Source organism: Zosterops lateralis (genome assembly GCF_965231275.1).
Source record: "Zosterops lateralis genome assembly, chromosome: 13".
NCBI lineage: Eukaryota > Metazoa > Chordata > Aves > Passeriformes > Zosteropidae > Zosterops > Zosterops lateralis.
Window position 1 is genome coordinate 1,502,687 of NC_139773.1, and position 15,935 is coordinate 1,518,621.

Genomic DNA, 15,935 nt, shown 5'->3' on the forward strand with positions numbered 1-15,935 from the left:
GTCAGTCCTCCCTTGCTTCACCCCTTTGTGATGATAATAAAGCCACATCATCCTCAGCAAGAACCAGGCAGGAGACTGGTCCTGTGCAAGTGCTCTAAAGCTCCCCCCACCTTCCTTTTTCCAAAGGGTGGGTAGGGGCAGGAGCCAAAAGAAGGGAGAGAGCCAGTTCCCCACACAGCTCTGCTGTGGACCAGCTTGTGGCCAGTGAGAGGCCAGCAGGAAGGGAAACATACCAGGGCATGCACGGCCTCAGAGGAAATCAATTACCACATGAAACCAGGGGCCAGAGGCCTTGGGGAGCCTTATCACACACCTTCCACAGCTCTCCATCAGCAGCCTAGCCTGAAATTACCTCCCCTTGCTCCCCAGAGCAGGGAAAGTGGAGGGCAAAGACAAGAGTCATGGGTAGCTGTGAATACCAATGGCTTCTGTGTGTGCTGATCCTCCCTGTCCATCCCTTGGCACGGTACCTCCTGAAACACCAGCCCAAGAGCCCACCATGGAGCTGAGTGTGGCCATGGGCCTCACTGAACCCCTGAGAAAGAGGCACTTCAGCAACACTCAGCTCAGCTCCCTCCCTGCTCTCCTCCCCCAACTCCTTCACCAGGGAAACCTCCAGATATGCATCCAGAGATGTCTCTTTCTATTTGTTGATGTCGACAGGCATATCACACACACATTCATTATTTAATCTACCTTTGAATTGGGCTAAATAGTTCTAACGATAATTACAGAGCATTTGTATTTATAGAAAACCGTTGTGCACGATCTGCATCCACACGGATAACGCCGCTGTGATCTATAAATACAGAAGGGATGGTGTGGGAAGGCAGACGACTCTTCCAGTCACCATGAAATGCAAAATGCACGGATGGCCCCGCTACACAGGGAGCTATTACAGTTCCTTTCCTTCGGATCACACTGCAAACAGAGCTAAGGAGCAGCTGAGCAGCCACACAAAGGGACGAGGAAGGGGGCAGCAGTACACTGCCATGGGGCACAGCGAGGCCAGAGCAGCAGCAGCAGACCAGCCACAGGGATGCAGGACTGGGAGGGGATCAAAGGGAGCAGAGGCAGAGGGAAATAGGATGCACTCAGTGCTGCCTGGCACAAAGGCTCAGAGCCCTGGAGCGTGAGCAGAGTCAGAGCTGGGGAGCAGCATGGAAGGAGAGAAGGGAGAGAGGGAGGATTTGCTGTTCCTCTTCCCATAGCAATAAAAGTTTTACAGCAGTGTAGCCAGCACTTATGATTTTATTGCCAGCATTATAGAGGTAGAGCTTCTCCAAGCCCCAGCCCCGGGAGTCAAGTTAAGACACAGGAAGCTTGGCTCTTATAAGAAACCAACAGAAGAGGAGAGAGGCCAGCGCTCCCACCTACGCAGAAACACCGGGGAACGTGCAAACACCCAGCTCCAACTCTAAGGCAGCAAATAAAAGGAAGCCACTATTTTTAAATTTACTTTTTTAAAAAAGTAATTCTATGCCTATGAAGTGAAGGCATGCAGGGAGCTGGACAGTTCCTGTGATTTGGGAGGACTTCCAAGAGGCAGCATTAGCACTATCTTGGTGAGAGTCTATGCACATCCTTGTGATCCCTGTCCACCCTCCCCTCAAAATCTTTGGGCATTTCTCAGGCTTTAATTCCCCACTGGCACAGAGCCTCAGCTCAAGTGTGATGCAGAGACACCCCAAATGAGCCATGAAGCCATTTCACAGGTGAACTCCAGAAGGGCAGGACCATATGGAATGCTGCTCAGCACCAGATCAGGTACACTGCCTGTGCCCACACAGGCACACACACAAATTACGAGTGCTTCTATTGCATTAGTGTCTGGAAATTTCATTCCAGTCATATCCCATTCAGTGAGATACTGCACAGATACAAGACCAAGCAGCATTTTGTTTTACCTAGAGAGAAAAGCTGTTTTTCTCTGCATATTGGTTTAAAGCAAACACAGCCAGAGGCTGCACATGCCTGAGTAATGGCCCGTGACTGTGCCAGTGTGGAGGGGAGAGCTGACAGTGCGGTGCCTGGGCTCACTGGCTTTGAGACCTCCTTGTGCTGCCCCCACAATGGACCCACCCAACCCTGCTCTGCAGAGACCATCCTGCATGGGAGGAAGAATCCAATCCAGGCCCTGAGTTTCTTCAATTTAGGGCTTTGCATCGCCTGTTTCCCGTTGCTAATTTCTAAGCAAATATTTGGCCATCTGGCAGCCCCGTCCCGCAGGCAGCAGAGCGAACCTTGGCTCAGCTTGGCTTTGCTGTGGAAAGGGCGAAGCTGACATTAAACTTCTTCCCCCGAATGCCGGGCACCCCCTTCCGACATGGCTTCCACCATTTGGCAAACTGCTCCTCCGCCATCTGCCTGGAGAGCTCTCCAAAGGGCAGGGAGCCTACTAAATATAGCCCAGGAGTTTAGCAAACATTTGCAGCCAGTCTGAGAAGACTTCTCTCAAAGTTACATCTCCCCCGGCCCATCTCCCTTGCCTGTGACGTCTCAGATATCCTTAAACCACCTCTGCATTTTTTAGTCCCATTTCCTCTTTGGAGCCTTTCCCTTCCCCGTTCCCTTCTCACTACCACTCTTCACCTCTACTTTTACACAGTTGATTTCTCCTAACACTTCCCTTCACACTCAGAGGAGGGCTCTAGATGATGCCAATGCTCCTTTCCCAGCCCACGGATCCTCAGATGCAGTGGGAGATTGCAGAGCCCGTGGGCTGACTCTGTGTTCGCTTTTCCAGGACCAACTTCTGCACACAACACCCCAACTTCCCCTGACAGCCCCACACCACTGACATAGGGAGCACACCATGGGCACCCCTATCTCTGGTGGGGTGGCCTGATTTTACCCTTTCCCACCAAGAACAGGGACCAGAGCAGTATATCCCTCATGGCACCGCTGACCTGCTAAGAATGAGGAAACCTATTGTAGTGTTGGGCTGAACTGCACTAAGAGACTTCAGGCAGCTTGATCCCATCATATCTATTCCCTGGAAAAGGAAGAGCCGTCTGCTTGTGTTTTCTTATGGCAAACAAACTAAGCACAGAGAAAAAAACAAGCACCCATCATCCTGGGCATGGACAAACTCGGCATGAAGACAGCCCTTGCTGTTGTAAGGGGCTGTTAACAGTGCAACACCTGGAGTTTCCTCCTTGGGGAAGTATAGAAAGGGAAAAAAACCCACAAGAAAACAAACCCCATTTAACAATGAACTCTCGTGTTCAGTCATGTGTGAAAGACATGGAGAAGGGGGGCAGGAGAGAGAGCAAAAGGAAGGAGGAGAGACAACAGAAGACAGAGTACTATTTCTTCTTCAAATATTTATTTTCAGGTCTGCCTTGGAGTGCTCCTTATAGAGATACAGAGCCTTGCTGTGCTGCAGCTTGTAAGCTCCTGCTGCACATGTTCATGGCACTGCTTTAACTGGAGCCAGAACCACCGGGAATTCCCATCACCCAGTGCCAGAGCCCACATAGGGCAGCTCTCCTTTGGGTCCCACTCACCCCCAGGCATCCAACCATGCTGTCCAGCTCTCCATTCTGAGCTCAGCACCACACATCTTCACCTCTTCTAGCACTATGCTTGGCTCTACCTGAGACCTCAGAACACACAATCCAGCTCCAACCCTCACTTTCTCGCACAAGGCTTGGAGCTGGGGCCTTGAACTGGCACTCCTCAATCTTTTGAACTTCAATACTCACCACTGCCCTCAGGGGCAGCAGAGGCGGCCTGCATGGAGATGAGAGACTCTCCAGCCAGTTATTCAGGTGAGCTGAAAATAGTGACCAAAGCAAGGTGGAACTGAGCACCAGCCTGCTGGAAGTGACAGATCTTGGAGGAAAGCCCAAGCTGACATCCTGATCACAGGCAGCAATTAAGAAATTAAGCTATCAGAGAGGCTTTTTGGGAGGGGTAAGTGTCTGTGGTTTGGTCAGATGCCAGAGCAGGTCAATAACATTTGTCCTTCCCACTGCAGATGGAGATCCTCCTCCATCCCTGATCCCGACACGGTAGCACAGCTCCCTCCTCCCACCACACACAATGGAGGAGCAGAGGGAGAACACCAGAACTCTGCACAGCAGTGACTGAGGGGAGAGAGGTTAGACAGAAACCACCGGGAGAACAGAGACCTGGCAAAACCAGCTTCACCTGCCCCTGAACTACAACCCTAGCTGTAGATCCCTTCTGCAGGGAAGGATGAGATTCTTCAGCAATGCTCCCAGAGCAGACACTAGGGGCCATTCCCCACACAGCCAATGTTCTCTGGACAAGAAAAACACCATGGACAAAGACAGCCATGCCCAGGATACGCTACCATAGACCATACAGTGCTTCATACAGTGCATCCAGATCAGTCCTTTGAGGTGGACAGCAAAAGTACCCCATCCATTCACTATCCCAACCAGTTCCATCCTCCAAATGATGGGGCCTGTGGGCCACTGGGAAAGTCCCTCACCCTGCTAGAATCCCTGATTACTCCCATCTCCTGCACAGTTCAGCTCCACATACCAGGTACCAGAAACAAGGACATGCAGAGTGCACCTGCTCTGCAATAAGCTCACAGCCTCTCACTGGCCACTAAATTACACGTCTTGAAATGGGAAAAACTGTGTTTCCTTCTCTAAAAGACTGTGCTGGGAACCCCATGGAGGGAACTCCAGCTGTGTCACACACCTGAGTAGGATGGACTCACCCCCACACCTCTCCTGGAGCAGCACACACAAGCACTGGCACTGCAAACACCGTGTCCTTCTCCCCATCCCAGCCTCATGTGTGTGCACATCTGTACATCACGCCTGCAGCCACACACAGACAGTTTCCTCTCTGTGCCAGGCATGAGGAATATTGATTTCTTTCCCCCTGCAATATTTCGCTTGGCTGAGCAGATTTAGAATTGAAGAGTCAGACTCTGCCTAGAGACCAGAACCATATTTAATTCTACGGTTTAAGAAGCCCCGGAGCAGGTTATTCTTATTTTAAACTACTAGTGCATTTAAAAGCAAGTGACATTTTGCGGGGGGATGGGGTGGGAGATGGCTGGTGGCCTCTGCCTCAGTCCAGCCAGTGCTGGGAAGAGTTTTGCAGCTCTGCTGCATCCCCACAGCCCCATCAGCTGCTCTGCCTGTGCCAGGGAGAGGTGAGGGGTGGTGTTGAGCTACCTAGCAAAGGCCAGGAGATCTGTTCCATATCTTCCTACCTGAGCAGAAATGAGGGGAAAAAGAGAGCAGAGAAAGGCAAGGTGTGAAAATCTCCAGTGAAAATTGCTCGGTGCATTGAGGTTTCAGGATTCATATTGCCTGTTCCTGTACCAGGCTCTGTTCATGGAGCCCTCAAGTAAGGAGAAATTTGCAGCTGGAGAGCAAAGACATGGTGCCTTGGCCAGGGCCTGATCATGGAGCTGGAGGGCAGAGCCATCCCCATCCACCTCCTAGACAAGGACACCCTCCCAGCTGCTGCAAAGTCAGTCCAGACCTCCAGAGGAGATGCAAGGGACTTCTAAGGGAGAAGGGGGAGAATACAATAGCAAAGACTTGCCCAAAGCATCTGTGAGCCTCTGCCAAGTCCAGGCAGATGGGCACATTCATTATTCCCTCCAAGCCACACAGACACATGTCAGTGTCTGGTACCCAACACAGTGGCAGAAAAAAGCCCAGTGTCCAGGATGGGTCCAGCTCAACAGGAAGGGGTCCAGGTGAGATAAGGCCTGCTGAGGAATGGGTGAAAGTATACTGGAGAAGAGGAAGGGAAGCACACACTGCTCGCTTCACTACGTCACATCTCCAAGGACTCATAGCACGGGTTCAGCTACACAGCCCTGGCTAAGGTGGTCTGAGCACACAAGCATCCACTGTCCCCTCTGCCTAAGGCACCATATCCTGCTCCCTGCCAGTTCCAACCAGCCAGTCATTCCCCAGTGGCCCCACAATGTGCCCATGGAGCGACAGGCAGATTGAGATGCTCTTCACAGCCTCTAAATAATGGAGATGAGGACACCGGGTGCCAGACACCTCGAGGATGCTCTGGTCCGTGTGTGTCCATGTGCACACACATGTCACTGAGCAGAAAGAGATCCCTGACGTGACAGTGCTGCTCCCAGGGCCCCTGCAGCAGGCTCAGCTGTGAGCTCCCGGGGCGGCTCCTGCTCCCGCTGGAAGAGCAGAGCACCGGAGAGCCGTTCCCCCAGCCGGGAGTGGAGCCCGGCAGGGCTGTGCTCGGCAGCCCGGGAGCTCCAGCTCCGCGGGAACAATGATTCACAGCAGGGCGAGCTGCGGGCTCCGGGGGCTGCGGCGGGGCCGGGCCAGCTGCGGCCGGGGAGATGGAGCAGTGCATTAGCTCGCTGCGGTCGGCCCTGACACCGCACCCTCTGAGCTGTGGCATTGTATTTTGACTGAAGCAGACAAGCAGGGGAATGAAAATGGATCCTTTTATATAAGCTCCCCGCACACATTGTAACAGCTCTTGACATCTTTGCCCAGCTGCATTCCTTGCTGGTGCTCACGGCCGGGCCGAGCTGGGATTGCACAGGGATTGCTTCCAGCACTGAAACATCCATTTGGCACTGGGCTGACACCCCACAGGGACACAGCCAGAGCAGGCCTTGCTCAGGAACGGGACACAAAGCCTGGCTTGGACCTGGTGCTCAGCTTTTGGCCAGTGCCAAAGGCTGCAGGTACTGATGCCACGGGGCTCCCAGCTCAAAGGTGTGTCCTATGGCACCCCCCAGGAAGCAGGTCCAGCTTCAACTCAAGTTCATCTGCCTGGGTAATACACAGCAGCCCCAGCAAGACTTGGTGAGTTCAGTACATAACAGGCCCAGGGCTTCTGAAAGTTTGGCTGCAAGGAGGTCACACATGGAGGGCTGTGTAGGGACCCACAGTGCCTGGGGAAAGGTCTGAGTGAGGAGGAGACAGGAGGAATGGATAAACACAATTAGCTGTGATAAAAGCCAAGTCTGTGAAAGTCCATTACCATTAGTGTAATTATAATAAATTATTATCTTTTCATATTTTTGACAATTCACTGAGAATTAGCTTAACAGAAGAAAACATTTTCTGTTAAGTGCTGGAGAATCTAAGACAGAGAAGTAAAATGACATTTCACTTTACATCTGGACATTTTTAGGGATTTACCCAGTTCTCTAAAATGAAAGTCAAGGAACTTCCCAACCAAAGTTTTCTTACTAAAGGAAAGTAGCAATTAATTCACAGAGAAAACAGCACAATGAAACCCTGGGACATTATCCTTTTTCTGCTCCAAACAAACAATTCAGCAAAACAGAGGCAGGTCTCTGGGGACACGGTTTGGCAGTGGTGAGTTAGTGGTTGAATTCAATGATCTTAGGAGGTATTTTCCAGCCTAAACAATTCTGTGATATCTTGTCCTGATCTGTTGAGACAGGCTGGAGTCACCAGAGCTACTGACAGCTTTGGCTCATGGGTACGACTAGGGCACCCCTCCTCCTTCCCCCATCCACCCAGAGAACCAGCACAGGCAATAAACACCCATAATGAAATGGCATGAATGAACAAAGTGTATATAAGGACAAAGCTGGAATGAATGAAAAAGAAGTATATTAAAAAAAAAAAAAAAGGCACTGCAATTAGCTAAACTGTTAAATGAATAAAAAGGTATTAAATAAAATTTCCTGAATGTCAAGTTGACACAGTTTTTTACATTCAGGCGAGGAAATGAGTCCCTTGAGCAAATCTCCCTGCTCCAGGGCTGGGCATTAAAGGCTTTCTGGTGGATGTGGCTGGCTGAGGTGCCTTTGATCTGGGCTGCTGGATGCAGCTCACATCTCGCAGCCAGTGTAGCCCTGAACACAAGCCCTCCTCCCACATCCACCCTGAGGACAGCACTGCAGGGCTGGCCAAAGCCAGGGCTCCATGGGAACAGGGAAGCTGAGCCTCTCCAGTGCCATCCAAATGCCCCCAGCAGGTCTTTTCATCAGGATGCCTTAACAGCCTGGTTTGCCATCTCTCCTCCAAGTAGGACAGCACAGCAGCACTGCTCTGTCACACCTCCACTTTCACCTCTCCCGCAGGCACCAGCGGCAATTTTCCCTCTCTGCTTTCTTTGGCAGCGTGTTACCTGTCAAAGGCTCTTCCCTCAATGCCTCCTGAAGCAAGTGAAACCTTTCTTTTGGGGAACGAGGGGAATGCTCCCTCCTGTGGCAAATACAGCACCAGCCCTGCCCCCTGGTGTGAGGAGCCCCAAAAGAGGCCTGGCTCCCTCACTCCCTGGACCTACAGCACAAACACCCAGCTGCTCAGAAGCACCACGCAGGCTGTGACATTATTTCCTGCCTGCAAGGTCATTCATGAGAGATAACTATGGATCCAGAGATGTGTATACATATGTATGTATTTCTGTAACTCTCCTGTGCTTCGTATATAATAATAAATATATAACCCAGGAACTTAACCAGTGAGGTACCAACAAAGCCATCAAATGAAGCAATTTGTCTCAGACAATTGCCTGAGCTGCCTCCGATGTCGCTGTCTCGCCACTGACAATAAGAGGCTCTTAAGTGTCCTGAAATTGTACTGTGAGCTCCCCAATGCTCTCACCGCTGCCTTCCTTCCTCTCCCTCGAGCTCCTTCCGTGTTTCTCCAGCAAAACACTTTCTTACGCAAATAAACATGCAGGGAGGCACAAAAGGCATTTTGTCTAGGATTTCAACACAACCACGTATTTCTCATTCAAATATTCAGCTGTATCCTTCAGAGATCAAAAGCACAGCACTGAAACGAGGCAAAGCACGAACATCCCAAGCCAATAGCTCAAGCTTCCCTTTCATTCCTGTTCTGGCTGAGGAAGTGGATGAGAATTCCATTGCTGTGGTGGCTCCCAGGTGTCACAGGCCCAGGACTCCTGCTCACACAGGTACAGCTCTCTCACAGCACTCACCTCTGCACAGTGGGTTATAGTGATTATATTAATGGCCATTTAAAGCTTTTATGAGCACTGCCTGTACAGCCAGCAGGTGACCTGTGGGTGTGCTGTGAGGCCTCCAGGGAGATGCAAGCTGGGTCTGGCCCAGCCTGGACCAGCTGGAGAAAGCTCACTGCTCCCAGATACCTGGAGTGGGGTCTGGCCCAGGGAAGGGTCACCCTGTGCTGCACCAGCGCCCAGGGAAGCCACAACTCACTGCACAGCATCCTCCAGCACAGCCAGCACTGAGGCATTCCTGCCACCTTCACACAGGGCAGCTATAAAGGGAGGAATAGATAAAGTGGTGTAGCCCTTACCCAAAACATGCCCACAAGCCCCTCCTGCACCCCTGCCTTTCAGCCAGAGACCACACCTGTACTGCACCCCAGGCTCAGGTTATTAACAGGGACAAGCTTCCCTGCACAACCACCTCCATGACTGCAGCCCATCTCCCATCCCAAACAGCCTTTCCGCATGTTCCCATGTTGGGGGAACAGGGCTGAGCCCCAGCAGCTGCCTGCTGCTCTCCCCACCTTGGTGAGGACAGTGCTCAGCAGGAGCCATGGGCTTGGGCATGTTTATTGTATAATATATGAACTCATACCAGATTTATAAGCCCCTCCTAGCTCAAATCACATTGTAATTCTGAACAGTCTTAAACTCATTTAAATCCTAATAAAAACACCGCCCTGCATTTGCATTCGCTGCTTGCAAGTCCCTGCGGCTGCTGTGGCAGCAGATCTTGTGGAATTGGTAATGCCTGGAGGCTGCACACCGGAAGACATCCCTCACAGGAGGGGTCAGGATGCACACTTAACAGGACAATTAAAAACACAGGTGCAAGAAAGGGACCTCCAGACCGACCTAGGATGATTGACAGAGCAGTTGTGTGTCAAAGCTTCCACAGTAACACAGAAGAGCAACAGCATCAGCATGAAAACCTCAGTGTCCCACCTCCTCTAGAATCCCAGAGGAGATCCAGGCCAGCTATGTGGACACACACGCACACGGCACCTGCAGACAGCACCATAAGGGGGTTTAAAAGAGAACAGAGAATGACTAATGAAGCACCAGCAAACAAACAAGACTGCAGCTGCCATGGAAAGTGTGTGCAGAAACCACGCTGGTGCCCTGGGGCAGGTGGGGACATTCCCAGCAGGAATCTGCCCTTGTTCCCCACATATCCCAGTGTGCTGGAGACATGGGGGGGGGGGGGGGGGGGGGTCCTGCCATAGTTTGAGGGCACGTCACACCCTGGGGAGGGCACTGGGGTTGCATCTCAGCAGATCCTCCACCCCAGCACCACTGGCACAAAGTGCCCTTCCCTCCCAAATAAAGACCAGTTGTGCTCCAGCTGTGCCAGAGGGTGCAGTGAGGGGCTGGCTGGTGGTAGCCCCACGAAGCCCAGCTCCCCTCACCAAGCCCACAGAGCTCTCCCACCCCAGCACAGGCCCAGCAGTGCTGACTCAGGACCTGCCCACTGTGTCCTTCCCCAGTGCTGCTGCCCCACTGTTCCCTGCTCCACAGCCTCTCCCCCAGGTTCAGCCCTGCTCCATTCCCATCCCTCCATCCCACCCGCCCTCCTCGGCACTTGTCCAGCGCTTTATGCCTGCCTGGTTTTGGCAGTGACATTAATAGGCTCCCCTGAAACAGTGAGATTATGAGCTATATCCATCCAGCTACAGAAATACTAATTATTAGTAACTGTATGAGATAAATGGAAATATCAATGATGAAAGTCAATATTATTGCCTTCTTTGTTCCTGTTTGTTTTATTTGTAGATGAAAGGACCACTCAGGCCATCTCCCCAGGATGTGGCCAGGAGCTGGAACAGCTCCTCTTGGCAAGCTCATCCAGAGCTGTGCTCCGATAAGAAATCGTACTGCACACATGCTTGCAAAGGGCTCTCTAAATCAGCAGCCCTCAAAAGCAGGCATTGTCTTTGATTGATTCATAAAACTGGAGCTGCTTCCATTCCCTGCTCCAGAACCACGCAAGGGAGGATTTAAGGAAGGGAGGTGGTGTAGTGTGGGTGGAAGTGATTAATTGTGGAACATGGCATGGCACTGGGAACGCTCCATGATTTGGCTGGGTTTGATTGCTCACGCCTTCATCCTGCTCCCATGGTGGTTTAGGCACCAAGATGGGAACCAAGGACCCCTCCCAGGCTCCAACAGAGATTCTCAGGCAAGTTCCAGGGCTCTGCTGTGGCCGGGTGAGCACTTACAACATCAACATTGCCTTAATCAGCAAGTCTGCTCCCTCTGCACGTTCTGAGTCAGAGCTGCTGATTTTGGTGACAAGAGACTTTTTTTTTTTTTAAGCCCTATTAGCCTTGCAGAGCTCACACAGCTAAGAGCAAGTGAATGGGATACTAATTTTGGATCACACCTCACAGCACTTCCTAGAGCAGCCTGTCTCCACAGGCAAGCCACATGCTCCCCACAGCCATGGGAGCAGGACACAGCCAGGAGGGAGCCATGGGTGCACCAGGGACATTATTCTTGTTCCTGGTACACCCTAATATGTCACTGAACTGCCTCCATTCCCTTCCAAGCCCTCAGTCCATCAGCAGCAAATATTCCCAGGAACAAACCAGCCCTCTGACTCCCAACTCGCTCCTCTCCAAGGGTCCGTGCAGTGATCACCTCCCTGCAGTGAATACAAACCATCCCAGCCCCTCAGTGCTAACCAGGACAAACACTCCTGCTGTCTCTCTCCATGCGCAATGAGATCGGGAGAAGTGGAAGCCTTGCAGGAGTAATTAGAACAGTGTTTAAAAAGCAGTCAGCCTATCCTAAATATTTCATGGAAGATTTTTTTTTTTTAAAGCTGCTTTAAAACCCCTCCTTGCCCCTTGGTGCATATCAAGGTGCAATTAAGCAGAAAGTATCAAGACACAAACCCAAAGAAATAAACTGCCACGCACACCCACCTCCACTCTCACTTCTTCCCCGTGGTTAACATTGATGTGACATTCCAAAGCTGTGTGTGCACATGATATAATCTCCCGCTCCAAGACAAGGGAGAACTGGGTCAACTGCTAGAAAACCTCAGAAGCCTCCCAGTCTCACAAACACAGTGCCCAGATTCCTGCCACAGAGTCCCTGATGGTCCCCACCAAAGTGCAAGAGTACTGGAAATCCCTGAGCCTCAGGTCCTCTGCAGAAGATCCCACCAGTGGGTTCTGCAGGACTGCTGGACCCTGATGGTGGCACCCAGCAAATGCACTCATGGTGCCACCCTTGCGTGGGGCAGCCTGGCTTCCCCCGCCTGGCTTGCTAGATTTTTGTAAAATTAATAATTATTTTTAACAACAGAAAAACCTCTTGATAGCTTTGTCAGCCCTCAGAGGGAAATGTTTGAGAATAAATCTGTTTTAATCCAGAGTCTCAGGTGGGAACCAGGTAAGGCACAGAACAGAAATTCAGGGCTTCCCTTGGCCCCACTGGGGTGAAGAAGCCAACCTTCCAAAAGAGACCACAGACACCTCTCCCTGTGTGACATTCCTTCCTCCAGCCCTGTCCTCTCCCTCAGCTCTCCCAGTCACACTGTTTGATCACAGCATTTGGGCCAGCTGAAGACAGGAGTGGCCCTGGTGTCCCCAGTGTCCCTGAGGACAGCTCCAGTTCTGCTGTCACTCCTACACCCCTACTCCCACCCCCCTTGTGGGGACACCAGGCTATTGATGTAACCTTGGTGCCAAGAGCTTGCTTTTCAATAGTGAAAATCCAAGACAATCCACAGGGGCTTAGTGGAAACACTGCTGCAAATCTGTGGTAACATCACCAGAGCTGGCAACACCAGAGAGGACATGGGGGATTTTTTGGGAACATTTATGGCACATGCAGTCAGAGAGGAAGAGAAACATCCCTTGGAAACCACAGCAGTTCAAAGATCTACTCAGTTTAAACACTAAAATTTCATGCATTAAAAATGCACTCAGGCTCAGAACTAAAAGCCTCTGACCACATCATCCAGCCCAAGGTTTGCAGGCTCCTTGGGAAGAGGGCTTATGTGCCTACAGGATGCTCAGACTGAGATTCCTGCTCCCAGCACCACATCCTGCTCCCCTCCAAGCTCTTGGGCAGGGCAAGAGACTGTGGGGTGTTTGGGATCACAGTTGTGCCTGGCTGCCCTCTTCTTGCACCACTTAGTGGACAGAGCAGCCTGAGGAACTGACCGCATCCCCCCTCTATTATCCCAAATTCCCTAGGAAATAACTTTTCTCATTTTCTCAAAGGAAAAAGCAAAAGGAAAACCAAAATCACCTAGTTTTTTAAATACTGTTCTTAGGAAAAACCTTCAGTTTTTGCAAAGAGCACTCTGAAAGAAAATACCCAAATCCAAACACAGAGCAGATGGTTCTTGGTGCTTACATCTTCAGGAGGACTTTAACCAGCAGGATCATTTCCCAGCAGAATCTTGTTTTAAGAGACAATCACTAAAAATAAACGCACTTCAGAGCTTGCTGTTGAAAAGGTATTTTCACAGAAAACTGCTATTTCCATGGTCCCTGTACTTGCTCTGTCAGCCCTGACACAGTGGGAGCTCCTCCTCGGAGCGTCCTTCACACACAGCTTCTCCCAGGGCCCAATCCACACACAGCATTTGTGGGAGCAGAGCGGGATGTCTGGGCTCTTTCCTGATTACCATAAAACAGGAAACAGCAACAAGAAGCTACAAATACCTCTCTGCAAAGCTGGAAATGCCTCTCCACAGGCTCCTCTCACGCAGGAATGTGAGGCAAGGTAAGGACAGGGCCCTTTTTTGCATGCACCAAGATGAGCCTATGCAGCCTGCTCTTTGCTTTGAGCAAAGAACAACACAAGGGAGAAATTACATATCAGAGTGTAAAAGAGTTCTGCCTCACTGTTTTGATTGTCTTTTCCCTGAAGCAGGCATGGAACACTGCTCCTGGGCAATCCCAGGTGAGCCCTGTGCTCTGCCCCAGGTGAAAGTGCCCCTCACAGTGCCACCACTCCTGAACAGAGATCCCAGCACACTCCTCCATCGCCTACTACCTTGGACAACATCCAGTTTCAACAAACCCTCCCCCAGCTGTGGCAGATGAAAGATGCTTGAATCATCCTAAATTTTTTTTCTTTTTCATTAGGAAGCCAAACTCTGCTCTTCACTGAGAGATCCTTTTTATTCTCTCTCGAGGACTGACATCCTGGGAAATTGCCTCAGCCCAGTCAGCTCTGATGTTTGCTGTCTCACGCATCTCCCGCATCAGGCTGACAGCTCACAGATTTCAGCTGAGGATGGGGATATGCAGAACAAGCCAAAACCTGCTCCTGTCTCTTTTAACTGTCCCGGCAAGAGCGCGGGGAGGAGGCTGAGCCGGGGAGAGCGTGGGGAGCCGTGCAGTGAGGACAGAGACATCTCGAAAACCATCGCTTTTTTGAGGACCCTCTCGCCCGCCCTCTCCTGGAAGATAAAACCACTCCTGCCCAGCATCGCCGAGCTACGGCTCTGGCTGTCCCCGCTGAACCACTCACTCCACGTGGGCAGCGTTTGTCCCTCCCTGATGTAACATGAGCTGGAGCAAACCCTCCTAATCAGAGCTACTCAATCCCATCGCGAAGCCTTTTCTCAAAAGTACCACCATCCAAATCTTCGTCTTGGAGGCCTCTCCCCCTGGTAAAATACTCCCCCATGCAGGCACAATGGACTGACTGAACGCTTCCTACCTGCCCCACCAGGAGGGCTGGGAAGCCACCCCAGATCGAGGGGGAAGGAAAAGGCATTTTTACCACACTTTTGGCAATGGAAACCAGTTCCAGCCCTGGACTCAGCATCACAAATGCATGTGAGCATCACATACACCAATGCCCCGAGCTCGGATGCACCTACCTGGGTCAGATGAAGGCAGGATGCTGGGGAATCAGATGCCAGGTGTGCACTGGGCTTTGGCCTCTCCTCTGCTTTCCACTCATGCACTGTGAGCAAAAGGAAACCAAAATTAGGGCTGTAAACTTGGCATTTGAGAGGCGAGCAGGAGAGAAATTAAAAAGCTGTGAATGTTTTTCCCTCTCTCCCTCCCAAAACTGAGCTCAGGCAAGCTCAATCTTCATCCAAGCTGATATTTGAAAGTTATAAATCAGGCTGTAACAGACAGAAAAACACAACTACCAAAATTTAGTGGCCCTGCTGCTGGAAGGCCCAAAATGAACTGCTTAAGAGAGCCATTTTCCCATGGAAATAGAGCAGGTCTGTACTTAGCAGAGCATTGATCTGCTGACAGCTACCAGGACAGATTTGGGCCAGAGCACTTGGGAATCATTTGCAGTGATCTCTGAAGAAGCACATGCATGCAAAACCCCTTGGAAAAACACTGTTGTAAGGCATTGCTGCAGCTGATTACAAGTCTAGATGTCACTCACTGGTCACCACAGGCTTACACTTCCTTCCATAAGGCTCCCCAGGCAGCTCAAGCCCCTGGCTGCATCCCTGAATCCCAGCCAAATGCTTCACAGAGGACAGGAATTGCAAAACATCACCAGAGCACTGAGCTGCAAAAGGCTCTGGCAGCTCAGGACCCCAGCAATGAGGCACAAGGCTCAAACTGGGGACACTGACTGCATCCCAGGGACCCAAGGGGCTTGAGGGCTCTCACCCAGATGTCCTGGGATCTGGAGATGTTGTGTTACAGCCAGGGCCAGCCCAGAACACTGCCACAAGTCCTGGGGACAATAAGCTGGGCCCTGAGAGATGCCAGGAGCTCGGTCCAACTGAGGGTGCACAGCACTGGGGTGCCCCAACTGACCCAGCCTGGTGCTCCCCTCCCACTGCCACCACAGCCAAAGCATGTGCTGGAGATAGAAGAGCACAGCTGCAACCCTCCTGCAGGTGTGGAAATAGTGCCCCACATGCACCATTTCCCATCACAATTTTTGCTGTTCCAGGAGATGATGTCAAAGCAGGGAGATGTTTTCTTCCTTTCTTGCCATAAAAAGCGATTTCTGCGAATCATGAGCCACCCCACAAA

The 15,935-nt window shown here is 51.3% G+C and overlaps 1 protein-coding gene across 1 annotated transcript in view; it reads right to left on the reverse strand.

Moving 5' to 3' along the window:
* LINGO1 (leucine rich repeat and Ig domain containing 1) overlaps positions 1 to 14,881 on the reverse strand; it is a 58,049-nt gene extending 43,168 nt beyond the window's left edge. Inside the window, exon 1 of the mRNA XM_083871262.1 lies at positions 14,801 to 14,881. The gene's annotated coding sequence lies outside the window, so the exon portion shown is untranslated. The remainder of the gene's footprint in view (positions 1 to 14,800) is intronic.
* Positions 14,882 to 15,935: the final 1,054 nt, after the last annotated feature.